Source organism: Rhinolophus sinicus, chromosome 14 (genome assembly GCF_057876585.1).
Source record: "Rhinolophus sinicus isolate RSI-liver-muscle chromosome 14, RSI-T2T, whole genome shotgun sequence".
NCBI lineage: Eukaryota > Metazoa > Chordata > Mammalia > Chiroptera > Rhinolophidae > Rhinolophus > Rhinolophus sinicus.
This window is the reverse complement of record NC_142514.1, coordinates 92,679,870-92,694,205: the sequence shown is the minus strand read 5'-3', so window position 1 is coordinate 92,694,205 and position 14,336 is coordinate 92,679,870. Positions and strand designations below refer to the sequence as shown.

Genomic DNA, 14,336 nt, shown 5'->3' with positions numbered 1-14,336 from the left:
ATATGAAATTGGAAAACTATTATCATGAAATTGGAAAGCTTAGTGAAAAGTCAGTGTATCTTTTTGAAAATTAATTTTAATTGTTTTAAAGGAATACATATAATTTTAAATGGCTTAAAAGAATCCAGTAGTCTTCTGTCCCATTTCTCCCTACTTCCTCCAGTTTCTTCTTGCAGCAACATGTTTCTAAATGATAAACTCCTATTTCACTTCTGTTTCCTAATGTTAAATTTCTCTCCCACCACACACACACACACACACACACACACACACCTTAGTTTTCTTTGTATCTACTGCTGATTCTTTTCAAATTCAATAGCCACTTTGCACATATTTCCACAAGGATGGTCCCATCAATAATCTTTCCATTCTGCCCTCCCTCCCCCGCTCCCTGTGTGATCCCTCTTGGGCACTGCTACTCTGTCTCTCACTGCAGGACCTCTTAAACAGACCTCTTTCTGTTTAAGAGACGCACATCCTTTAGAAGCTTTATGAAGCAAAGATTCATGGGAGGCAAAATATTTTTAGACCTTGAATGTCAAAATGCTTTTATTCTATCTTCGTACTTATCTGATAATTTGGGAATAAAATCTGGGTCGGAAATCATTTGTTAGTTGTCTTTTTCCTACGTTGTCAACTTTGAAGACATTCTGATTTGTGACCTCTGCAGGCTTATAGCATCTTCACTTTTTTGTTTCAGTGTTCAAAAGTTTGCAGTGATTTTACTGGTCACTTGGCAGTCCCTTTCAATGTGGAAACTCATGTCTTTCAGTTCTTAGGAAAGTTTCTTTTTTTGTGTTCATTGAATAAATATTAAGTTATTGTAATATTAAGTTATTCTAACATGAGTGCCTCATGTTAAGCACTCTTGTTGGGAATACATCAGTGAACAAAAGAGGCAAAATCTTGTGCTCATGAAACAGTATGAAAAATATGTCAGTTAATGGTAAATCCTAAGGAGAAAACAATCAGGGAATGGAGATAGAAAGTGTGAGGAGGTGTGATTTTAGAGTAGCCTAGGTGGGCTTCATATAGAAGGTGATATTTGAATCAAGAATTAGAGGAAATAAGTATGCCGTTCAGGTATCTGGGGGAAGATCTTTCCAGGCAGAGGGTACACCAAGTACAGGCCCTGGCAGACGGTCCAGTAAGGAGGCCAGCCTGACTGGAGTGGAGGAAGGGAACTCGTGAGAGTTGAGGTCAGGAAATAATGGGCCTTCAGATCATGTGGGACCATTTTGTTCATGGGAAAGACTTGGCTTTTACTCAAAGAGTGTCACAATGGGATTTAAATTTTATATGGATCCCCTTTGCTATGATGTTGAGACAAAATGGTAGGGAGGCCAAAGTTGGGAAACGGGGAATTACAACTGGCAATATTCCCGGAAAGGTGATGGTAGATGAGCGGTTGCAGTAGAGATAATAACACGTGGTTTGATTATGAAGGGAGGGCCAGTAAAATTTGGTGACCAATTATATATAGTGTACGTATGTGAAGGAGGAGTTAATGATGGCTGTCATTTACTGAGGATGTAATATGTACCAACTTGGTTCTTAGAACTTTGCACGGACTAATTTGATTCCTCATAATAACCCAGTAAGCAAAGTACCATTATTTACATTTTCAGGGTAAGGACACGGGCACAGAAAGGTTTACTCTGCTCAGGAGCACCCAGCTAGTAAGTGGTGGAGCCAAGGTTAGAACCTAGTCACCTATGGATTTTTCTCACTTATGTTTTCTTTGATCCCTCTTTCTGGAACGCCTAGTTCTGTCATTGTCCCTCAAACTGGTCTTGGTATGTTTTTTTCCTCCTTTATTTCCCACCCTTTTGTCTTTTTGCTCCATTTTCTGGTAGATTTCCTCAACTTTGTTTTTCATTCCTTAATTTTTCCATCAGATTTTATATTTCCAAGAGCTCACTTTTAATGTTCCTTGTGTGTGTGTGTGTGTGTGTGTAGTAGCTTATGTTTTATTTACTTGTTTTGTGATTGCTTATCTCCCTGAGGATAAATTTGATTTTATTTTCTCCCTACGTACTTTTTCCTCCCATGGTTTTTTCTGTTCGTTTTGGTCTCTAGTGGTCATATCAGATTCCTCAGCTATCCAGTGACCTTGGGTTATTGGATGCTCCTGCTGAAACAAACTGAAAGGCAGATTGGAAGCTCTGAATATGGAGAGGGGTGAGGGTGTATAATTGACTTTGACCGTTGCTGAGCTGTTTGTTGGAAAACCTGGGTATCTTAGTGATTTTAGGACTTTCCTCTTTGGCTGGTGAGAGCCCCAGAGAAACTTCTGCCATGTAGGTATGTCTGGCTCCCTACATTTTGGGTGCCATGTAGGGAGAGAGGACTGTCTTCACACAGCCATCGATATGTCTCCTTGATCTCTGATTACAAAATGGTACCCAGGCCGCCGCTCTACTTGGGATCCAGTTCAGAGATCCTCCAATGGCCTGGAGTAGGAGAGGGTGCCTGCCACTGTCCCAGCCTTTGAGATGTCTGCCACATAGATCAGGCAGGGTCTTAGCATCTCCACTGGGATCTGCCAGGTCAGTTACCACTCGCCCACCATCCTTCCGACCTCCAATATGGTGTTGCCATTATCTCACTTGTTCTCCCCATGAAGAGTTGAGGGCTTTTAAAGATTCCTTTACTATAGTTTTGGTGGGGGCTTGGGAGGAAATGAAATTAGACATGGGTTCAATCTATTACCTTTATAATATTTAAGATAATCAAGATATTTACAGCTCACAACCACAGAAAGCAATTCCAGCTCTAGGCCTAAAGAGACAAGGGGAAGGAGCTGAGAGGGAACCCTGGGGCTGCAGTTGTCAGACCAGCAGCCTTCCGCCTCAGACACGGGTGGAAGATCTCAGCAACTGCTGCCCATCTTGGCAGGAACAGTAAGGGGTGGGAAAGCAAGTGAATAGCCTGATATCTGTCTGTCTGTCTCTCTGCCCTCTGATCTCGTGCTGGTGCCTCCCATTGGCAGAACCTACCAGAAATTTCCCTGGCTAAAACCTAGGTTGAGAAGGGTGGAGAGTGGATTTAAAGGTGTAAGTGAAGAATACCTCGTATGGACAGATCTCTTAAATAAGAGATATAACTACAATATGTTTTTAAAAGAAACAAAATTCTGCATGATTATGTACCTTGTGAACCAAAGAATAGTCTGAAAAACTAATGGTCCAGGAAAATGGTGATGTAAACAATATGTAACTTCCGGACTATTAATTATAATCAGAAAATGTACCAAGAAAAATAACCCATTCTCAGTAACAGCCTAGAAATAAATTCAGTAGTATCTGTGAATCAGGACATATGTGAAGGAACTACCATATTGAGACAAAAAGAAAACAAAAGTAGACAGCAGCCGTATTTCTAAACATGATTTTATTATAAATACAATTTATTATAAAAATTATTTAACAGCCGGCCCCATGGCATAGGCGGTTAGAGCTCCGTGCTCCTAACTCCGAAGGCTGCCGGTTCAATTCCCACATGGGCCAGTGGGCTCTCAACCACAAGGTTGCCAGTTCAATTCCTCGAGTCCCGCAAGGAATGGTGGGCTCTGCCCCCTGCAACTAAAATTGAACACACACCTTGAGCTGAGCTGCCTCCCCTATGGCTCAGTTGGTTGGAGCACGGGCTCTCAACCACAAGGTTGCCAGTTCAATTCCTCGACTTCTGCAAGGGATGGTGGGCAACGCCCCCTGCAACTAAGATTGAACACGGCACCTTGAGCTGAGCTGCCGCTGAGCTCCCGAATGGCTCAGTTGGCTGGAGCGCGTCCTCTCAACCACAAGGTTGCCGGTTCGACTCCCGCAAGGGATGGTGGGCTGTGCCCCCTGCAACTAGCAACGGCAACGACCTGGAGCTGAGCTGCACCCTCCACAACTAAGACTGAAAGGACAACAACTTGACTTGGAAAAAAGTCCTGGAAGTACACACTGTTCCCCAATAAAGTCCTGTACCCTTTCCCCAATTAAAAAAAAAATTATTTAAATATGTTTTTGTATTCCCATTATACTTAGCATTTAAAATGTGATCAGTTCATGTTTGTTGAATGACAAAAAGAGTGAACAAATAAGCATGTATCAAGATATTTACACAGAAGTCTGTCCTTAATGTTTCCGTCCACCAGGAGTCAGGCTTCACAAGATAAAATGAGCCAATATTTAAGACTTGCCGGAGCTTCCACACGGTACAGGTGACCACAGTCAGCCAAGATTGAGTTTCAATATTTCTGATTAACCTAATAGACTAATAAACTGTTTTTTAAAAGCATATGTATTCATGTAAAAGTAACATCGCTGCAAAAACAGTTATGGGAGGGGATGCAGAAAAAGAAATAAAAATCAACTTTAATATTTCTTCTCAGGGATAGCCACTGTTAACATTTTAGTGTATGTCCTTTAGGTATTTTTCGTGTGTGCGTGTGAAAATTGGAAGCATGCGTTATCTCCTATAGCTTGCTTTGTCTCACCTCACCACATGATTTTTCACATTCCCAAAAGTCTCTTTGCTATGACTTAGCCACTAGGAGGGCCTCGCATTCTGTGTGCTGCACCATCCACACAGGCGTGCAGAGAATTGGAAGACATTCTGAAGGCCTCAATCTGCTTCCTTCCATCTCCCTTTCCAGCCCCGGGACGATACTGCTCTCGTCTATTACCTGAACCCCTATCCCCCTATCTGACACATCAGCCCCTTTGCCCCCCCCCCCCCCCCTACACCTTCCGTGGTGTTTCTCAGCTCTCAGTGTAAAAACAGAAGTCCATAATTTGGTCCTGAGGTCTGCACGATCTGGTCCCGATCACCCCTCCAGCATCATTTCACACCACTCTTCTGCCCTCCCTGCCTTTCAGTCCCACCACTGTTTGTTTCAGTTCTGCCAGCTACTTGTAGTGAAGAGCGTGGGCCCAGGGATCTCTCCACTTGTGCCATTTCTCCACTATGTGACCTGTGTCAAAGTTATCTTTTTTATCCCTTCTTCTCATCTGAAAAGTGGGAGTCAAAATATTACCTAATCACAATGGGGATGACCTGATTTAAAATATGTAATCTCTGAGAATAATGCCTGGCACCTAATAAGAGTTCCTAAGAGTTAGTTATGACCATTACTCCTTTTGATCTCAGCTCAAGCATCACTTCGTGGGGAAGCCTTCTCTGACCCCTCAGGCCAAGTCGGGTTACCACGAAGCTGTGCACCCAGCCCAGTATGTGCTCCCACCACCCACCCGTGTTCTTTTGCTCGGAGCTGTGTGAGCACTTCAGGTTTCCCAGAGTGCAGGTTATTGACTAGATACCGGTCTCTCCGGACAGCATGGTGTGAGAAGGACGACTGGCCTGCATCCTCTCTCACGTCTCTGAGAGCTCGCACAGAGACAGTGGAGGGTTGCAGTCTTCCAGGGACACCTGATGCTTAATCCTGGCTGACATCAGTAATTGCAAACGTGTACTGCCTCCTATGTGCTAGCACTTATGATTTCAATTTACAAAGTGACTATCTGATCTAGTGCTGTTGTTACACCTATTATATATAGAAGAGAACTTTGGGACTAAGAAGAAACTTCTCCAGGGTCACAGATGGAGGCTTGAAACCCATGCGGCCTGACCTTCTCACCACCGTGCTGCTGGTTCTCAGACTCCTGTGCATCCGAAGCGCCTGGAGGACTTTGTTAAAACCCAGAATTTCTAGTGCTGTCTATCTGGTGGCCCCAAGAATGTATTTCTAATAAGTTCCTGGTGCTGCTGCCGGTCCCTGCAGACCATACTCAGAGAGCCAACTGCACCTGCCACCAATCCCTGGAAAGAAGTCTTCAATGGCACACAGGCTCTTTTCAGACCCCGTGTAAAACTGCAATGTTTGTCTTTCCCCACTGCCACCTCCCTACCTGAATACATCATTTATCTTTTCTTTCTTGCTCCAGACCCATTCAGTGACTAATGAAGCCATGAGGCCTGTCCAAAGTCCACAAACCACCTGGGCCTGCCTCCCTCCTCACCCCATTTTTATCTCTCAGTATCTCAAATAGCAGCTGCTAGTTCTATCTGAGTAGAGCTGGTTTAAGTCATCTGCACTTGGAATTGATACATGCGTGGGGAAACGGCTGTGGTGTGTTTGCTAGCCAAGCATGTCCAGGGTGTGTTGCCTGAAATCAGAGGAAAGGACATCTTTTTCTAATTCTTACAAAGGCTCCCCACAGGCTAGCTGGGCTCTGAGGAAAGAGATTTTTGCACAATCAATTTCTGTGCTGCTTGTCTATTTTTGTTAACTTTCAGCTTCCATTGAAAACACACCTTTTCAGTCATTTAGCTCCTTACTGAGGAATGACATATAGGGACTTCATCTTCATACTGCAAATTTTCTATGTGCCTGACCACTTCCTCACTGTTACATTTAGAGCAAACAAGCACAGTGAAAACAAAAAGTCTATTCTTGAGCCAAGAGCATGGAAAAGCTCATACCTGACTGTGAATATTGGAGCTTGAGTCCCAAGTGTGTACAAGGAAGAGGCCTTGTTACTCCTGAGGGGTTGTGCTCTGGTTAAAACCGGCTTTGAGGAAGCCAGAGTCCAGGTGGCCCTCTGGCTTGGGCAATGGACTACAGTTCCGAGTCTGGTAATTCTTTACTGAGAGGGAAGTTATGCAACTGGCAGTTCCACTGGTTTATGTAATCAACCGTTTTAAGTCTTTGAGTTGGAAACCCACATCCTCCATTATCTTTTTTTTTTTTTTAAATCCTGCCCCAAGATCTGTCAAAAATGTGAAGTCCTCACTTAACCATCCAGTTAGAATCAAATGCTCCTTCCTCTGCTCACATCACACCTGGCAGCTAATATTGCACAGATTCTGTCTTTTTGGGTCTTAACGTGGATGAGAACCCTTCTGAGGGCAATCATTGTAATAACCATGTCAACCTCACAAAGCTAGCTCCCAGCAGGTTTTCAGCAAGCCTTGGTTCAGTTAACTTTACTTGCTAAAGAAGATGGTGAGATGTAAGAGTAGCCATCTCCCTGTCTCATAAGGTGCAGGCAGCCTTCCCCTGGCTCGAAGCAGTGGATCAATCTCGTCCTGACCTCACTTCCCAGTCTGGCTTGCTGTGTTCTTGGGGAATGAATGAGAATGTGTAGTTTAGGATTCGACATGAACATTCATTCTACTTCTGCACTAAAAACAGAATCCATGTCCGTTTGCACTTTATTTAAGCAATAACCTGATTGTGAAGTCAGTATTTCTTTACCTTACCATGATGTTTTAATGAAATAGAGTGAAAAGTATATAATTAAATACTTAAGGTGATAAGTCATAAAGCAGACTTGGAAGATTTCTGGAATCTCAGAACATTAATTAGCCTTTCTAAGCCTCAGTCTCCTTCTCTCTTAAAGGAGGGTAAATTACAATAATCTCTAAAGACTCATGTAGTTTGAAGATACATGGTTGTTATTCACATCATAAAACCACTTAAAGAAAACTCGGTTTGCTGATGAGTCATTCAAATAAAGTGTACATTTACATCCTTCTAACATTCTTCCAAGTTGGGAAAAATACATTTTGAGACAAAGCCATTGTCCAGTCTCTGGCAAGCCACTTAACTTGGTCAGGCCTCAGTTTTTTTTCAGCTTTAAAGTGAGAATAACTGGCTGCCAACCACAGTTATTTTTTGTTTGTTTGTTTGTTTTTTGGCTAGACCCACTTTTACACTGGAAGCTTCTTATGAATATCAAGTAAGAAGACGTAGGCGAATATACATTATCAATCTTCGAGTGCTATCTAAAAGTAAGAGACTAATATTTTTCTGGCTATTTGTGTATGAAAATGTTAAGAAATATTAGCAATTTTTGAAAGCCTGATGATATGGCAGTCAGATTTTTTTCATCAGCTTGCTTGACATTCACACAGGAATGGAAGGATCTCCAACGGAAAATTGATAAATCTGTCATCCACTCCCATCTCCTCATCTCCTTTTGCCCTGCAGTCTTGGTTACTTCCTCCGTAAGGGAGAACAGCCCTGAGCAGCCCCCTCGTTCGCCCTCTGGCAGCTTTAGCCACACCTCTCACAGCCTGCCTGCGTCCACCTCCTGGCTCCCAGAGTAGGAAACTGGTGATAGTGTTCAAATCATGAAAGATGAAAGGAGAGGAGACCTCAGGCCAGTTTGTATAAGAAATCTCTTTTCTAGTTTCTTCTATCATGCGAATGTCATAGCAACATAAAGGGCAGAGCTGGGAAGAGACTAGAGAAGGTGTTGCATCCAGGCTTCGGAAATCTTTGAAAATGTTTTCCTGTCACACTTGAACTAAGTGATATCTGACTCCAGGGTGGACAACAAATTGTCTAGGGTTCTGCAGGACGTTCTTCTAAGTCAGGCTACTCAGAATGTGGTTCCCAGCCCAGCAGCAGCAGCAGCCCCTAACCTCACCCTACTGAACCAGCCTTTCTAAGGGCTGGGGCCCAGGAATCTGTGTTTTAACAAGGTCTTGAGGGATTTCTGTGCCCACTAAATTTTAAGAATCAACGTTCTGAGTTATTCTAGGACACTTTGGTGTGTCAGTAACAGATGATAGCAAACAGCCACTCAGCTTTCCCAGGTTCTTTCTTCTCTTTCTCGGGAACCTCACAGGGACTTCCTTTTCACCTAGAAGCCTTACGCACCCTCCCACAGTTCCACAAAGTTTTCAGGGCAGCCCTGGACGTCCTAAGGGACAAGGAGGAAGACAGGGCAGACATCTCCTTTGCCTGCCTGTGCCCACCTCCAACCACCCGCCAAAAACCTGGTTTCTAGAGCAAATCCACTCCCTTCTCATGTCCTCCTTTTCCTCAACTTCAAATCTCTTCCTATAAGACATTTGTTCCTAAGGCTGAACGTCCCTCGACAGAGAAGAATCTAACTTAACTCTAATGTTTGTACATCCAAAGCCCACCATATTGCTTACTTTTGGCTCACCCGTTCCTTCTGGATTTAGGGGGAAGATACTAGCGGGGCGCTGGCAGAGGGAAGCAGTATATGGGACCGCTTCACGTGCTGGGCCCCACCGGCCGTGTGGGTTGTGCTGTGTGTGCAAGGACACAGAGGGAGCCCATGTGGAGCCGTAAGTGTTAGTGACCTGAGAAACGGAGGCCTTAGAGGAGAAGAAAGGTGGGAGGAAGCAGGCAGGTGGAAGTTATGGCCCAAAAGTTCACCGCCAGATCCGTTCCTGTGCCTTTCTAGAACTTGTTTTACCCCTTTCCTGCTCCTTTCATCCACGAGTCTGACTTCTAGTTGAAAGAAGCCCCAGAGGCTCCCTAAGCTGGTGAGGGTAGGAGAGAGAAGGGGGTGGCCCCAGGGATGGCCGAGATGAATCCTTTCCCTGGAACCTCACGTTAGGGCCAAGAATGAGTGTGTCCTCACTAGTACTGAGCATCTGTTCCTCCCTTCCCTCCCCTGCCCTTCCCACCCTGTCTCCCGTCCAGGACAAAGCACAGACAAAGTTCACATGAGCACCACACTCTGTGGCACAACTCCCAGCCCAGCGCACACTGAAGGGCCTCAAGGAGACAATCAATATGCAGGGAAGCAGGGAAGAATGCTCAGGAACTCATTAACTCAAAGTTATACAAACCAAGCTGCTGTCAACTTGAACATGCGTGCTCCACTCATCACCTGATTTCATCAAAGGCAGAATGTTGTCTTCTAGTTCTCTGTCTCCATGTTGCTTTGGGTGATTTCTGGGAGGAGAACGGGTGGGGGCTATTTTTCACTTTAAAATCAGATTCCACTATAACTTCAAGCTAATTTATCCACTTTCTTCAAATGATTTCCTCCTCTATGTCCAAATTTGTTTAAATGCCATCATTTCATCTTTTTTCAGCATCAGAAAAATACTTTTAAATAAATATTTGTAAAGATTTAAAGATATACTTTTGAGTTGGTGATTATAACATCTAAATAAACGTTCCCTCTGTCACCGCCGCATACAACACGCACATTTTGGAGAACGGTGAGTACCTGTGACAAGGGCGGAGCGGTGGTGACACCAGCTCTGACAGACTGGGTAGGTCACCCAGGTCAGGTGCCAGTTTGAACAAGTCGTCTCCTGCTAAGAATCCCCTGACAGCGCCCTTGATTTTTAGGGCAAAATGGACCCACCCTCTTGCAATGTGTAAAAAGGTGTTGAAATCCTCTCTCCAGTTCTGCTCCCATGTCTCCAATACCCAGAGTCTGAACCAACCTGAAAACCGGCATCCAGCTGGATTACCCTTCTTTTTATATCTGTTTAGAAAGGAAAGTCCCAGAAAGCTGCAGAGCCAGGAGGCGGGCTGACAGGATGGGCTGTGTCAGGTTCTGAGACATGCACTTCCATCACCAAGAAGGCCAGAAAGGAGGGGCGGCCAGAGCTCTGGTGAGGACCCCGGGCAGGCTTCCGAGGGTGGGAGAGCCCACAAACACAGTGAAGTCCACGTAAGACAGAGAAACCAGGACACCGGTGGTACAAGCACACACGATGAAACGGCAACAAGGCAAATGTGTTAGTGATCCTCAAAGGGACAGTTCTCTCATTAAAACAGCCCAATTTTCAGATCCAGTTAAAAAAAAAAGACCTCAACTATACTTGACTTAGTAGAAATAACGGACAAGAGGGACCAATGCAAAGTAGGGGCCCTGAGTCGGGTGCCATGTGTGAAGCCTGGGACAGGGCAGAGCTCCTTGTCACTGCCCTGTGACAGGCGCTGGCTCAGTCACTAGATGTGATCACCCAGGGACAGGACCCCACATTACCATGACAATGGGTGACCCTGCCTTGGTGCTGACAACCCCTGAGGGTTACAATACAATTTGAAAACAATATTTTAACATAAAATTCATGTAAAGTCCTCTACTGGATTTTAATCCTTGCACCAACATGTCGAGTCCTGGAGAGCCACTGGCTGAATTTTCAATGACTTCCCCTGACCCTGCAGCAGACAGGAATGTACATATATTGTCCTGCAGTGCGGCGATGGACATCTAGACTTTTGTATACACAGGACAACAGTCTCCTTCTTCGGGGACATTATGCTCCTGCTCCTCTAAGTGTGTGATGCGCGAGGAAGCCGTGACCTTCTTGCTGGCCCAGTCAGCCCCAGTCCTGAGCCTGGGACGGAAACTCCATCTGGTGGCCTTCGTTGGGCACCTCACCTCAGGCCCCAATCCTTGGACGGAGTTCCCTCCTGGGACCAGAGAGACCAAGCTCTGGTTCCTCTTTGTCATGACACTCAAAGATGTGAAAATGTGTTTTCCGTTTGTGAAGAAAGCCAGTATGAGGAAATAAGGCTGACACAGGGAAAGAAACCAGCAGAAAGAAGCCTGGGCTTATTCCAGGCCTCAGAGAAGAATTTGCTGAGGCCAGCCACACCCGGCCATTTCCCTGGTAGCGTCAGGCTTCCAGTAATCCCCCTTTTCTTTCCTCTTAATCCAGTTGAACTGGGTTTCAATAACTTGCAACCAAGATTTCTGACTAACAACAGCAAGGGCTAAATTGGGGACATGAACTGGGACAGGTGGGAAATAGCAAGGAGTAGAGCCATTATTCAATCATGACTCAGTAGCTGCCAGAGTGCAATGGAGGAAGGGCATTCGAGGAAGTGCAATGGAGGAAGTGGCTCTCGAACCCTCACACTACTGTTTAGTGGTAATTGGGGATTTCCTCTGGGAAAAAGTTCCAAATGTGTTTTGAAATGCACACAACGGAGAGTGTCTTTGTCCCTGGTGGGAAACTTAAGCTTTCTGTATTTTTTGAGATCTCCATCAAAAGCAGACAGGGTTGGCTGCTTCTCGTCCCTTAACATCGGTTCCTCTGACCCCCAGGCTTGTCCACCTGTCCTCACCCCTTACCCCGATACCACAGTCACTCCCCAAGGGTGCAGAGAGCATGGGGTTTGGAGTCAAGCCTGGTTTGGCGTCCTGGCTCATTACGTCTGAAGCAGGGCCTAGTTGGGACCCCTGTAAGAGAGGCCTTGCAACGTCTCTGGCTTCACCTCCTCTTCATCCACCTATAGCTTAACGACAGATCACCCCCTGTGGCTTAAGCTCTGGATGTTCCCCATCCTACCCAGTTCCCTATTTTAGAAAATTACCCTGAAATTTATGATTAATACCTTTAGGCTTATTAACCACAATCTCAATGGTCTAGCTTTCTTTCCAGGCTACTCCCATCATTGTTCCTGGGTTGCTGACACCACGAGAACCACGCTGCCAGAGGGAAGGCTCCATGCAGACCCCTGGACCATCCCATAGCCTCTGGAGGAACACCCAGATTTTTCCTTAAACATCCCAGGCTGGGCTGAGAATGTTAAAGCAGTTTTTGGAGCTGTTAACCCGCTGCCTTCTCAGACCACCCTTGCTCTGACGATAAACACTTATCCTATACCTCAGCTCCTGTGTCAGTCTGTTGGCTGAGCTGCGTAGGCAGCACGAGCCCTCTGGTTTCACATCCACACTCTGAACCTCTGCCTCTTCACTGGTGAAACTGAGCTAATGATATCTGCTTGTAGGTCCAGAGAAGAGTTAAAATAATGACTATAAAATGCTTGGCACATAGAAGGTGTTTTGTTTTAGGTCCTGAAATAACCCTGTGTTCTTTCTATTGAAAGTGAAGGTTCTTTCTAATCCTGGGTATTTTCAGAAGTGGCCAAAGTTGTTTCAGTGTGCTGGGACCAGTCTAGATGTGATTTTTCCTTTAATCTGTGAAGCCAGATGTGCCAAACATTCCTTTTGTGATTTATTTCTGGGGGTCCACTTCCTTGTGTTGCTAAAACATAAATAAATAAATAGAGCTGGGTGACAATCTCTGTTTCAGCCCTAAGATTAGATCACTTATAGATAATCAATGCTGCCTCCCACAGATAGCATCATAGGACTGGAAAGGAACTCCTGAGTCATTTAATCCAGTTCCTACAGTAATTGTGTATCACCCACTGCCCATGTGACAAAAACTTGACCGTGATGGGAGGAAAGGAAAGGATCAATGTCACAGTTACTTTGATAGATGATGTTCAAACATAATTTTTTCCATTAATATACCTAGTAAACACCATTTCCTAATTTAATCATCTTGACAATGCTGCCTGCCAACAAAAAAATAGCACACTGAAAAAATAACAGTAAGTTATGGTTATGAACACTTTAACTTGAGACTTGCCTCCATCCAGTAAGTATGTGATTAACAAACAAAGTTAACTCCTCTACTAGCTCTGTGCACTTAATTAAATTCCCACAACATAATTTAGTTCCCTCAGACTTTCTACGAATGTTCCAGGTTCACTGGAGAAAGATCTAGAAAGATTTCCTTTGAATTAAGTGTAGAAGAAAGAAGTGGGAGATTAGCATGTCATTTCAGAGTTTCCACCTCACAGAACAGCTCTTCATTTTAGATCCCTATTTGGTCACTGGACATAGTTACCTAATTGTATTCATTCATTCCTTTCCTCCCCCACTCATTTAACAAGGATTCAATGTGTAAGTGTTGGGAATATACAAATCAGTGAGAGAACTCTTCCAAGTTAAGATAGCAGAATAAATACTGGGGATGCAAAAAAAAAAAAAAAAAAAAAAATACACACATTTTAAAAGATGTCATCTATGTATTACTTTTTGAAGTTGAGTTGAATTATGGTAGCAATGTGTAGTATGACACTCGCTCAAAAGATGGCTTCATTGTATTACAATTTTAATACAGTGTTTTTCTTCCTTAAAATGTGTATACATTTTTTTGGCCCCCTCTGTATGTATATACAAAGTAAAAGAGTGAGTCAGATGGTAAATTTGCTAGTAACAGGCAGGCTTGATTCAATGCCATCTCCTAAGAGAAGTCTCTTAATCACAATTAATCTTTCTCTCCTTTACACTCCAACAGGGCTGGTACAGAATCTTTGGTATTAGTAGTTTTCATGGTCTATTTGTGTTTTAGTGAAATTACTAGGATCAGAAGAAGGTACAAAGATAAGTAAGAAGTAGATTTTGCCTTCAAGAAGTTTACAGTCTATTAGCAGCTTTACAACAGGGACACTAGTGATAATTCAAAGTATCTGGTAAGTGTTAAAGGATGTGTGAGCCAAGAGCAACGGACGGTCGAATACACGAATCAGAACATCAGTTAGCTATATCAGGGAAAGAGTCAAGTGGAGGAGGCATATTTGATAGGGGACTTGAAGTCTATTTCAACAAGTACAGATGGTTGAAATTGTCACTCTAGAAAGAAAAGGGCATGAACAGTTCTGCTTCAGTATCCAAAAGAGTTTCTCAGTCTGGTTTGGTGTGAAGGTAATGCTGGCCTCATTTATTTAGTGAGAAATGTTTTATTCTTTCCAATTTTCT

The 14,336-nt window shown here is 44.0% G+C and overlaps 1 long non-coding RNA gene across 1 annotated transcript; it reads left to right on the top strand.

Moving 5' to 3' along the window:
- Nucleotides 1-7,693: 7,693 nt before the first annotated feature.
- On the top strand, nt 7,694-9,899 carry LOC148755761 (uncharacterized). Its single transcript, XR_016018694.1, has 3 exons — nt 7,694-7,782; nt 8,968-9,093; nt 9,455-9,899. It is a non-coding gene; the product is annotated as an uncharacterized LOC148755761 (long non-coding RNA).
- Nucleotides 9,900-14,336: the final 4,437 nt, after the last annotated feature.